Raw genomic sequence first — 13,811 nt, forward strand, 5'->3', positions numbered from 1 at the left:
AAAAAAAAAATTAAAACTGGCAATAGACAATAGTGTCAATTTTCCTCCTCCTTCATGTTTTTGGCATTATCACACCCCTTTTCCATGTCTATGTACTGAAACTTTTCCATTTTGAATGAAATCCCAGAAAGCCAATATTTCCTGTGCACAGGACGAATAATTTCATGCAACCATCATACTTTTATCAGTGTGGAAACTTATCAAGGTTATTTCATTGGAGAGCCTATCAACTCCTTCAGTATTTTACATCTGCAAGGTTACACATTATTGTTATTATTGTATCAAAAGCAGAAGTTCTGTGATTATAAGAAGTATGTGGTAGCTAGCTAGTGCTTTTTCAATTACTAAAATCCCTGAAAGGTTCGTACAAGGTGGTAAAGCTGCCATCGGCTGATATGGTGTGACTCAAAACACAATGTCAAAGCTTAATCGCATGGAAAGAAAGCTACTAAGAATTGAAAAAAAACTAGCGACTTTGCTGTGAAACTGTGTTTTACATTTTATGAGGCATGAAAACATTCTCATACTAAATATACGCTCAGGTTCAAGACTGTCTAAATACACAAACTAATGGAATGACATTCAAAGAGCCAAAGGTTCTCAAATCCTTGCTCTAAATATACTCCATAATATGCAAAAGAACTTTAACATGAAAAGCCTTAGCTGGGTATACAATTTAAAGTTACCCTGTATTCTTAATTACTCTTAATGTATTTAAAGTTTATAACACCAGAAAAAGAACTAACAAAGAACATAATGCACAAATTAAATTTTATATGTGTGAATGTAATGATCATACATGTAAGTGAATACAATATTAGACTAAGGGTCCATTCACACGTCCGCATGTGTTTTGCGGATCCACAAAACACAGACACCGGCAATGTGCGTTCCGCATTTTGCGAACCGCACATCGCCGGCACTCTCATAGAAAATGCCTTTTCTTGTCCACAATTGCGAACAATAATAGGACATGTTCTATTTTTTTGGCGGAACGGAATTGCGGATCCGGAAGTAGGGATCCGCAAATGCGGGTGCGGACAGCACATTCCAGCCCTATTGAAAATGAATAGGTCCGCACCTGTTCTGGAACGAATGCGGACCCATTTTGCGGACGTTTGAATGTACCCTTAAAGGATAAATTTATTGGGAAAAACATGAGACTCTAGTACCCTGTTGGGCCACCTCTAGCCTGGATACAAAATGAGATACGGTTGGGCATGGAGGCATACAAGTTCTGTATGGTATCCTGTAGCAGAGGGATGCTCAACCTCCAGCTGTTGTAAAACTTTGACTCTCATCATGCCCTGCTGTAGGCTGATAGCTGTAGGCTGTCCAGTCATATTGGGAGTTGTAATTTTGCAACAGCTGGAGGGCCACACGTTGGGCATCCCTGCATTTGCCCACAAATGTTGCAGATGGGCTAAGTAGATCCTTTCTTCAGCATTTCTTATTACGATTAACATTAGCACAACATTAAAACCTTCTCATGACCTTCACATGATATGCAAATAGACACCATGACTAAGAACAAGTCTTTGTTAGTTCAAAACTCCAGCATCTTTTTACTGCTACATGTGAACACTGCTACATGTGAACACAGAAAAGTTTTTAATGTTATACTAAAAAAAACGTCATGGATTTTAGGAGTGCTGGAGAAATCCCTTCTATTTCAGTCTATTCATGCCAGAGCCTGTATGCCAATTCGGGACTTCCTCCCTGCACCCGCTATTTTCGGCTGAAACCATTTGCTCATTTGGTGAGCTGATTGCTGACATAGTTTTCGTTGTTTGTGTACATTCGAAGGTTGCAGAAGCTGGTATCACAGTTGGTCCAATAAAAGCTTGATTGGCAATAATCAAGTGCGGCAATCTGGAGGAGACATTCCTAGGAAACCCTTGTTGTTTGTGGATGAGCATTATCCTGCTGAAAATTGCCAGTTGGAAGCCATGCCATGAGAGGCAATACATGTGGTCACAGCATGTCTTGTACATATTGCTGAGCTATTAGTGTCTCTTGTGTCACTACTAGGGGTGACCGTTTGTAGTATGCAATGGCTTCCCAGATCATCACACCAGCAGTTGGTGCAGTATGTCGCTCCACAGCAAAGGCATGATTGAATCACTCACCACCAGGGCCGGACTGGGGATAAAAACCAGCCCTGGAAAAAGTTGCACACCAGCCCCACAGCATTGCGTCATTATTTACTTGTTTATAATAGGAGAAAGCATTCATTTTAAAACACGTGTATACACACGAATATGAACTTTGCCCCACGATAGCTCTTTTGTAGAACCCCCATAAAAACTTACAGTTACTTGACTTGGCCCTTGGGGATCTCGGACGCCACTTCAACACTTGGCCGGGGGCTCGGCGGAGCTGATGTTGTGCTTTATCATAATGAGAAAGATTTCATAATAAGGATTTGGAGAAGGGGCAGAGGGATAGCAGAGCAGGGGGAGGCTGGTGCTGCTACTAGGGGGTCATACCATGGGGGAGTAATAAAGCCCACCATAATGCCCCCCCAGTAGTAATAATTCTCCTTATAATATGCAAAACATACCCCTTTGTAATGCCCCCAGTTGAGCTAATGTTCCCATAATGTGCCAATATAAAATACCCCTTCTCAGTGCCCCCGTAGATGACCCCCATAGTGCTCCCCCCTTCCCCATAGTACCCACCATAATGTGTCCCAGTATAAAATGCCCCTATACAGAGCCCCCCATATAAAATATCTTCTTTTTAGCCTCAGTAGATGCCCCTATAGTGCCCCCCAATAATCTGCAGTAAGATGTGCCCCCATAGATGCCCCCAATCATGTGCCAGTAATAAGAGCCCCCCCACCATCATGTGCCAGTAGCCAGAGCCCCCCCATATCATGTGTCAGTAGCCAGAGCCCCCCATATCATGTGTCAGTAGCCAGAGCCCCCCATATCATGTGCCAGTAGCCAGAGTGCCCCCAATCATGTGCCAGAAATAAGAGCCCCCCCACCATCATGTGCCAGTAGCCAGAGCCCCCCATATCATGTGCCAGTAGCCAGAGTGCCCCCATATCATGTGCCAGTAGCCAGAGTGCCCCCAATCATGTGCCAGAAATAAGAGCCCCCCCACCATCATGTGCCAGTAGCCAGAGCCCCCCATATCATGTGCCAGTAGCCAGAGTGCCCCCATATCATGTGCCAGTAGCCCCCCCATATCATGTGCCAGTAGCCCCCCTTATGTGCCAATAGCCCCCTTATGTGCCAATAGCCCCCTTATGTGCTAATAGCCCCCTTATGGGCCAGTAGCCCCCCTTATGGGCCAGTAGCCCCCCTTATGTGCCAGTAGTCCCCCTTATGTGCCAGTAGCCCCCTTATGTGTCAGTAGCCCCCCTTATGGGCCAGTAGCCCCCCTTATCATGTGTCAGTAGCCCCCCTTATCATGTGCCAGTAGCCCCCCTTATCATGTGCCAGTAGCCCCCCTTATCATGTGCCAGAGCCCCCCCACCATCATGTGCCAGTAGCCAGAGCCCCCCATATCATGTGCCAGTAGCCAGAGCCCCCCCATATCATGTGCCAGTAGCCAGAGCCCCCCCCCCCCCATATCATGTGCCAGTAGCCAGAGCCCCCCCATTATCATGTGCCAGTAGCCAGAGTGCCCCCATATCATCATGTGCCAGTAGCCAGAGTGCCCCCATATCATCATGTGCCAGTAGCCAGAGTGCCCCCATATCATCATGTGCCAGTAGCCAGAGTGCCCCCATATCATCATGTGCCAGTAGCCCCCCCATATCATCATGTGCCAGTAGCCCCCCCATATCATGTGCCAGTAGCCCCCCCATATCATGTGCCAGTAGCCCCCCCATATCATGTGCCAGTAGCCCCCCTTATCATGTGCCAGCCCAGTAGTCCCCCCTTATCATGTGCCAGCCCAGTAGTCCCCCCTTATCATGTGCCAGCCCAGCCCAGTAGTCCCCCCTTATGTGCCAGCTCAGTAGCCCCCCTTATCATGTGCCAGCCCAGCCCAGTAGTCCCCCCATTATTATGTGCCTGCCCAGTATTGTACCTATATAAAAAAAAGTAAAAAAAAGTAAATACTTATACTTACCTCCAGCAATGTGATGCGATGCAGGCCGCCTCTTCCGTCTGTGTCCCTCGCTATACGGCAGTCAGGCGACGCGATGACGTCATCGTGCCGCCTGCACCGGCCACTGATAGGCTGCCAGCACTAGGCCGGCAGCCTATCAGAGGAACAGGAGGGGACACACCTCTCCCTCCTCTGCCGCAGCCCAGGCATCTGTATTGCCGTCCTGGGGACGGCAATACAGATGACTATGGAGATGAGCGCTTCCACAATGGAAGCGCTCATCTCCTGCTCTGCCCTGCCGCCGGCCGCGGCCGCCCCCCACTTGTCACCAGGGCCGCGGCCTTGCGGCACTCAGGCTTGCCGGCCTACCGGGAAATTTCCCGGTATCCCGGCAGGCCAGTCCGGCCCTGCTCACCACAAGGCCTCATACTTGAACCCAACCATTATTGGACTTCAAACACAAACTGAATTCATCAGTAAAAAAGATGATACTGTTCCAGTCCATAGCAGTCCAGGTTTTTTTCATTCATGACACCACTGCAAACAAACATGATGATGGCTGGCTGTCAAGGGCAGGACACGTAATGAGCACAATGACACCAAATTTCCTTCTGCTAAGCACCTGTAAATGTTCCATGCAGAGACAGGGGTATGCAATGAAGGTGCCACCTGTGAGATGGTGGACAATGAAACTGTGGGAGCTGCTCATGCTTGTTGGCAGATCATTCAATCCTCTCTACTCATGGTCTGTCTGGCCTGTCTGGAGCCTGTTCGCCATGTGTGCATGCCCTCACACCACAACTACTTCCAATGCCTCCTTACAGCTAGGTCAGTATAGCCTAGATGGCGGGCACTTAGTTGAAATGACTATCCTGCTTCTCTAAGTCCAGTGATGCCCCACCCCCCTCCAAGTCTCTCAACTGGGCAAACTGTCTTTCAGTGCATTGTAGAGGCATCTCTAAAAGTTAACGATCTCTCACCAAGAAATACAGCACCCAAAAATAGCCTCTGTGAGCCTTTTTATAGGGCAGAGGTGGAAGGAATTTTATACCCTCTTGTGACAAGATCCAGTGTCTAATCATACCACATCAGTAATCATCTGCATATCTGCTTGAGACATTACTGTATTCTGGGTTTTGCAGAAATCTAAGATTTCTATCAAGGTGTGCTTTTTTTTGTCAATGAGTGTACATGAGTTGTTGGAATTGATAATCTGAGGTAAATGGATTCTATGATAGGCAGTCAATTAGTGTTAAACATTTTCACAGGGAAATTTCATAATGGTACTTTCTGTGGTGGTTTTTGGCCATATTTTTTCAAATTGAAATAACATAGGATGCAAAAAATCAAGTAAATAAACATGGCACCATCACACCCATACTCAAGCAGCCTTCCCTCGATCTATCGTTGTTATCGAGTTACTATCTCCTCTCACTACTCCCATTCACATCAAAACCCGTAGAACAACATGTCCATCTTAAACTATTCTCCCACCTCTCATCACTTTTTGACCAGCAGCAATCCACCCTCTGAACCCTCATTCCAATGAAGTGCCAAAATTGACTAATTAGTCACAATTAATTTTATAGCTACCGAAGTGCTAGCAGTGCTAGCTGCTAAATATAATTTCTCTGTGCCCCTCATTCTAGATCTTTCCTCTGCCTTCAACGCCACTCCCTCCTGTTACAAATAGTGATGTCGCGAACATAAAATGTTCCGTTCGCGAACGCCGAACGCGAATTTCTGCAAATGTTCGTGAACGGGCGAACCAGGCGAACCAGGCGAACCGCCATAGACTTCAATAGGCAGGCAAATTTTAAAACCCACAGGGACTCTTTCTAGCCACAGTAGTGATGGAAAAGTTGTTTCAAGCGGACTAGAGCCTAGACTGTGGCATGCCGGAGGGGGATCCATGGCAAAACTCCCATGGAAAATTATGTAGTTGACGCAGAGTTGGATTTTAATCCATAAAGGGCATAAATCACCTAACAATCCAATTTTTTTTTGAACAACGTGGTTTAAAACATCCAGTTTGTTTATGATCAGGTATGATGTTGTAACGGTATAAGTGGAGGTCTAGCCACTAGCCAGCGGCCACAATACAGTCTGTGTGGGCCTGATACACACGGGCTTGCAAATGGGTTTAGATCAAAGAAAAAAATTAAATTTTTTTTTTTTTTATCTGCAAGGTATTTGTGAGTAAATGACACCCTGTAACGGTATAAGTGGAGGTCTAGCCACTAGCCAGTGGCCACAATACAGTCTGTGTGGGCCTGACACACACGGGCTTGCAAATGGGATTAGATCACAGAAAAAAATTAAATATAATTTTTTTTATCTGCAAGGTATTTTCTGTCACACCCTGTATGAATGGTGTGCACACAGTACTGTCTGTGACTGAGCCTGCAGCCTCTCACACACGGGCAGGCAACTGCAATATATGTATATATAAAAAAAAAAGCAGACTGATGTACCAGCCCTGAAAAGGGCTTTTTGGGATGCTGTCAGGACGCTGTCCTTACAGCAGATGAGTCTGTGGACACAGAACACTGCCCTAGCTAACGCTTTCCCTATTGAATCAGCAGCAGCAGCACTGTCCCTCCTCTCACTGAGAATGCAGATTCCGAATGAATCTAAAATGGATGCTGTCCAGGAGGTGGGAGGGTCTGGGAGGGAGGGTCTGCTGCTGATTGGCTGGAATGTGTCTGCTGACTGTGAGGTACAGGGTCAAAGTTTACTCAATGATGATGTATAGGGGGCGGACCGAACATCGCATACTATTCGCCGGCGAACTATTCGGGCCATCTCTAGTTACAAACTCCATCAACCTTCTGCATCAGAGACTTAGGCCTTTTCTGTATCATTTTGTTCCTCCCCAACCATACATTCAGTGCCTTCAATTCATATACCGTCTCTTCATCACACCCTCTGTCTGCATCCCTCAAGGCTGTGACCAGGGACCCCTGCTTTTTTCCATTTATATCTTTGGCCTAGGACAGTTCCTAACTCCTCCTTACTTGACAGTTTTTGTATTGGAAAGAAGTCTAATAAACCTCTAAAAATGGGAAAAAAAATATTACTGCAAAAAATTAAAATATGGCCACAATTTTCTTAAAATACATTTTAGATATTTTATAGAAATTGGTATCATTATATATGCCCTTAAGAGCACAGTTGCAATGGATATTTTAACTTCCTGAATTCAATGGCTTGCCAACTGGATGGCATAAGCCTTTAATTAACACATCACCAGTTAGTTACACAGTATAAATGTCAATCAGGTAGAAAACTACTATATTCTCCTCAAACTTTTATAAAATGAGCAGGTTTGGACTGCTGAGCAACCCCATGAACTAATGAAGTAAACATTTGCATCCAATGAGACATGGAAAGGGTCCAGAGTCTCTGAGTGTACACCTGCAGAAACCTATGATTCAACTCTGAGTCACTGAGCAAACGTTAGCATAGCAAAGCCAACATCACTGCACAGAGCCCAGATCAGCTAGTCCTTTCTTGTCCTGCTGAAATAATGACATTAATGATGCTTCCCGACATATCACGCAGCCTTTCCACAAGACTGTACGATATATCTCTGAAAAGATAAAGCTCAAATATACATAATACAGAAATAATTAGAACCATTAATAGCATTACAGAAGAGGTTCACTTTAAATGAGAAGAAGCCACAGAATTTATTTTTTCTTGTTTACCTATAGCGTGCAGTCCTATAAGAATCTTATAATATCTTAAATAAGGTTAATGTGCTTTCTGGCTAATTGTAGATGAATTGAAATAAAATCAAGTAATTTTATACTAGATTTAATACTGCTATTTCACTAGTAGTGCAATTAGTGTCTTTTTTTCAAAAACGCGTTTTTTTGCATCTTATTTTTTTTTGCACCAAAAACACCTCCACCAATTATAAAACACTGTACAATCACTGTATTTTTGTAGGGGAACTTCAAAACTATTTTTTCAGGCGTTTTCATAGACTTCTCTATAGGAAAAAAAATTGTCTGAAAAAAACACAAGTACGATATGTGACTAACAATGGCAGCCCAAGGTAACGCATGTAAAACGTTTATATATTTTGTGGAGTTTTTCACAAGCCAAATACACACCCTTAGGTCAGACACAGACGAGCAAGTTCAGTGTGAGAAATTTGCTGCTTGTGGCAGTGTGAGTTCCTGTTCTGACGTCTGACAGGATCCCACAGTACTATAATGATTTATATAATGCTATCATGTTTTAGTGTCTCCATATTCTGGGACCTATAATTTTTTTATTTTTTGCTTGATTGTTTTATGCAGGGGCTCATTTTTTGTGGGATGAGGTGACAGTTTGATTGGTACTATTTTTGGGGGGCATATGTCTTTTTGATTGCTTAGTGTTGCACTTTTTGTGATGTAAGGTGACAAAAAAATGGTTGTTTCAGCACAGGTTTTTTTTTCTACGGCGTTCAGGTGATGGAGTGGATCATGTGATATTTTTGTAGAGCCAGTCTTTACGGACGCGGCAATACTCAAAATGTCTAGTTTTTTTATTTTATTACAATTTTATGTTTTATTTTTGGAATTATATTTTTTTTTTTACTGAAACTTTCTATTTTTTTTATCATGCAAAACACTTTTTTTTTGTCCTACTCTGGGACTTCAACTTCTGGGGTCTGATCCCCTCTGCAATGCATTGCAATACAACCTACATTGTAATGCATTGGCTGTCAGGTTTAATGCTGACAGCCTGCCTGTGAGACCGAGCCTAAGGGCTGATTCTCACAGGCTTCCGCAGAAGGCAAGCTCCCATGCCTATGGAAAGGCATCGGGCTTGCCTTCTCTGCCATCGGGTCCCCGCCCCCATACCCTCCGCGAACCCTCTGCATGCCGCGGTCAGCTTTGACCATGGCATACAAGGGGTTAACGCAACGGTGTTTTCACCGATGTTGGCATATGCAGCAGGGTCCCGGCTGTCAGTGACTGCCGGGTCCGTGCCGCTGATTGGGCGGGCGCAGCTCCTGCACCCGCCCAATCAGCCCGCTGTACATGTACGGCGCTGGTCCTTAAGTCACATCCACCAGCGCCGTACATGTACGGCGAGGGTCCTTAAGGGGCTAAATGTAATTTACATAACACAAAACATTGTTTATCTGTACATTGCATTGGAATAAGGGCTGTATTACACAAACAGATTATCTGGCCGATTTTCTGACCAATCATTGGTCAGGTGGCCAATTACACACACAGATCTTTTGTTTCACATCAACTATTGGTCTGATTGGACAGATATTGGTCAGATGATCTGTTAGTATAATAAAGCCCTAAAAGATTGAAAAGCATTTTATACCAGTATCCACTCCATTTTGTTCTGTTAAAAAAAGTACTCTCTAGCCACAAAAGTGGGACGTACAATAGCGTCAACATAGCTTATTCTTAGGATCAGCATGATAATAGTATCCTGGGCTATATGTTTGAGCGCTGTGGGCTTGTACACACTTTTTCCTGATGTTTCTTTTACCTCCATATCTTGTTTTCTAGCTCCAAGTGGCTGGAATGATAATCTGTAGGCGGCACGCTCTCCAGTCAGGTGCTCCAGCTGTCAATCACACCTGTGTGCCTCAGGGTAAGGAAAGATTGGAGTGATGTGAAGGATGGGAAAATGTGTATGGGACAGGAAGCGTGACCCAGTGCATGATGACTTTATCTGATAATTACACTTTGTCTAGAGATGATAAGATCTGTGTCACAGGCCACTTGTTTATTTATGCAGAGGGCGGATATACACTATGCCTACCAGCTGCAGAGACCTGTGCACGCCAAAGTAAAACCATCATTATCTAAACCTTTCTTGTTCTATACTTTATAAGACTGGGGCTCATTTATTAATATGTGAATAAAATATATTTCAATCGCCATAGTGATCGAAATTAAAGGAGGTGTTCGAGATCATTCCAATTTTCTCTGTTGTTTCTCACTTAATTTTTTTTTATTCTCTCTCTCTCTCTCTCTCTCTCTCTCTTTCTATCGCTTTTCAAAATTCACCCCCAAATTTTTACAAAATTTGTGTCAAATCTGATTCAATTTCTGTATGACACTTTGAAGTCTCCTAGGACTCATTTTTTTTCTATTAAATTTGTTTTTAAACTTTCTTTCTCACCACTAAATCGAATCACCAACATTTTGGATTCACATTCACCTTGAATTTTTGCTAAATTGTTTCAAATCGTTATGCTCATCTCTAATACCTCTTTCTCTAGCTCCAGTTCTACTCCCAAGGTTTGCCGTCTCTTGCTGTCCACCTGTGAGGACAATGGTTGGCTGCAGCTGTCACATAAATCACTGAAAAAAGGTGCACCACAATAATATGCGACTGACCATACTGGCTAGACCCTCACGCTGATGTTAAAAGCTGAGACTTTAGCAAATATATTCCAGTCAGGAATATATCGGAGCCCTGCGCACCCCGTCAAGGTGTCTCAGTGTGGCGTGGGTCCTACCGCTAAACTACCTACCGTGTGTGAACACAGTCTGATAGGTGCTAAGGACCGACTCACAGCCAAACTCCTACATACAGCGAGGAACAGAAGTATTTGAACACCCTTCAATTTTGCAGGTTCTCCCACTTAGAAATCATGGAGGGGTCTGAAATTCACATTGTAGGTGCATTCCCACTCTGAGAGACAGAATTTTTTTTAAAAAATCAGGAAATCAGATTGTATGATTTTTAAAGAATGTATTTCTCTTGCACTGCTGAACATCTGAGAAAATCGGTGTTAATATTTGGTACAGAAGCCTTTGTTTGCAAATACAGAGGTAAAACATTTCCTGTAGTTCTTGACCAGGTTTGCACACACTGCAACAGGGATTTTGGCCCACTCCTCCACACAGATCTCCTCTAGATCTGTCAGGTTTCGGGGCTGTCGCTGAGCAACATGGAGTTTCAGCTCCCTCCAAAGATATTCTATTGGATTTAGGTCTGGAGACTGGCTAGGCCACTCCAGAACCTTGATATGCTTCTTACGGAGCCACTCCTTGGTTATCCTGGCTGTGTGCTTCGGGTCGTTGTCATGTTGGAAGACCCAGCCACGACCCATCTTCAATGCTCTGACTGAGGGAAGGAGGTTGTTGCTCAAAATCTCACAATAAATGTCCCCATTCATCCTCTCCTTAACACAGTGCAGTCGTCCTGTCACCTTCGCAGAATTCACCCCCAAAGCATGATATTACCACCCTTATGCTTTAACAGTAGGGATGGTGTTCTTGGGATGCAACTCATCCTTCTTTTTCCTCCAAACACGGCGAGTGAAGTTTAGACCAAAAAGTTCTACTTTGGTCTCATCTGACCACATGACTTTCTCCCATGCCTCCTCTGGATCATCCAGATTGTCATTGGCAAACTTCAGACGGGCCTGGACATGTGATGACTTGAGCAGGGGAACCTTCCATGCAATGTATGATTTGAAACCATGACAGTGTAGTCTTTTAACGACAGTGACCTTTGAAACTGTGGACCCAGCTCTCTTCATGTCATTGACCAACTCCTCACATTGTAGTTCTGGGCTGATTCCTCACCTTTATTATCATCAGTGATACCCCACGAGGTGAGGTCTTGCACGGAGCCCCAATCTTACTCTTTAGCCTCTTCCATTTTCTAACAATTGCTCCAATAGTTCATCTATTTTCACCAAGCTGCTTGGCAATTGCCCCATAGCCCTTTCCAGCCTTGTGGAGGTCCACAATTTTGTCTCTGGTATCTTTTGACAGCTCTTTGGTCTTGCCCATGGTAGTAGTTGGTGTCTGACTGACTGTGGGGAGGACAGGTGTCTTTAAGGAGCTCAGACAGGTGCTACTAAGTTAGATTAATGAGTGGAGTAGAGTTGGACTGTTTAAAGGCACAGTAACAGGTCTTTGAGAGACAGAATTCTTGCTGTTTCTCAGGTGTTCAAATACTTATGTTCAGCAGTGCAAGAAAAAGAATCTGTTTAAAAATCATACATTAGATTTTTTATTTTTATATTCTGTCTCCCAGAGAGGGAATGCACCTACAATGTGAATTTCAGACCCCTCCATGATTTCTAAGTGGGAGAACTTACAAAATCGCAGGGTGTTCAAATACTTCTGTTAGTCACTGTACCTCCATAGTAAGATCACTAATACAATGGGAGGGAGGAGGAGGCTGCAAGCCCCACCTATAACAGGCCATGTGACACAGGCTACCAGGTGAAACAGAATGTTACCAATGACAAGAATTAGCACATTCAGAGAAATGTAAAGAAAAATCACTGAGTAAAGTGGCCTAAATGGGAGGAAATGCTCAACCCCAAACACTGCAGCGTGTTTATAACATTAGCAACGGATTACTTGCGGAGGAATAGATGACTCATGAACAGCGCCATCTATTGGTTTCATAGTCTTATTACAAGACTATGAATCCAATAGATAGCGCTGTTCATGAGTCGTGTAGATCGCAAATTTTCCATGCAAATGGTTATCAGCTGAAAAACAAGGCAAATTCTGCTCATTTGCATGTCTTTCCCATATGCATGTTTATGCAAATGAGTTTTTACATGACAAAACTGTATAGAAAGGTTATTGAGTATTATGTTAGGACAATCAGAAAACTTTTAGTCACCCTAATGATATTGATATAGGTGTGCAGGTCCACCCAAGCCATCCAACAGATCTGAAGTAACTTTGAGGCTGACTGGCTTAGATGAGAGCTGGTTTGGAATGTCTCATAGTGCACAAGGCAGCCATTGTAAGATATGCTGACTCAGCCTGTCATCTGTCTCATGGATAGATTGATGGCTTGCATATACCTGGCTTTTGTGTGATGAAGGGACTACGGGTCCCGAAACCCATTTGAGGAAGTTGGGGACTAACCTTTTCACTTGCAAGGAAGATAAAGAATTATTGGACCTTATTTTCAACCCTACAAAATACAAAAGGAATATATAAATATATACAAACAAGTTTACAGAAGCACCAGACCAAATCCATCGCATCACTTCCTGGCTACCATCACCTGAGACCGTCACAACACCGGTCACGTGGGGGGAATCTCAGTGAGGTCAGCGCTGACGTATGCACTACGCCGAGCTGCGCTTCACAAACAGTGACTACGCGCGCCGCCTCACCCCACGTTGAACGCCGAAGGTCTACGTACAGATACGTACAACAAACGAAACCAACGGGATTGCAAAGGGGGAGAGAAAACTTCTTGAGAGGTAAGCGGCGTGTGAGTACCGAAGAACACGCAGGATGCCACGTCTAGGTACACCGGTCTAATACCCATTTACCCCTACATGTAAGTCCTTCATTATTTGTTTGTTGTCGTTGCTTGGAAATATACTACTATTAGATATATGAGGCATCGACTTTGCTATATCCCATAAGTGTTCGGACTTTTTAATCCTTCATTATTAGGCTGGTGCTGATGTTTGGAAAATACTACCTAACTGGAAGAACTGTTATTGTTTCACTTTCCAAGTTTTGGTGCTAACCATATTGACCTCGCGGGTTACCACAGTTGTCCTAATATTCGGATATTCTTTTATACTGACTCTATTAATTTTTGCTGTTGCTACAACTGTCCCAAGGACATTGATTTAACTCAGAGCTCCATATATGTGGTTTTTGATGGAAGACTGACAACTCCACATTATTATTGCTAATATAGAGGCATATCAGCGCCCTAGTGATAAATATCTAATGTGGATGTTTTGACCTTGTGAATTACCTTAGTTCATTGAT

This window comes from Bufo bufo, chromosome 4 (genome assembly GCF_905171765.1).
Source record: "Bufo bufo chromosome 4, aBufBuf1.1, whole genome shotgun sequence".
Classification (NCBI taxonomy): domain Eukaryota; kingdom Metazoa; phylum Chordata; class Amphibia; order Anura; family Bufonidae; genus Bufo; species Bufo bufo.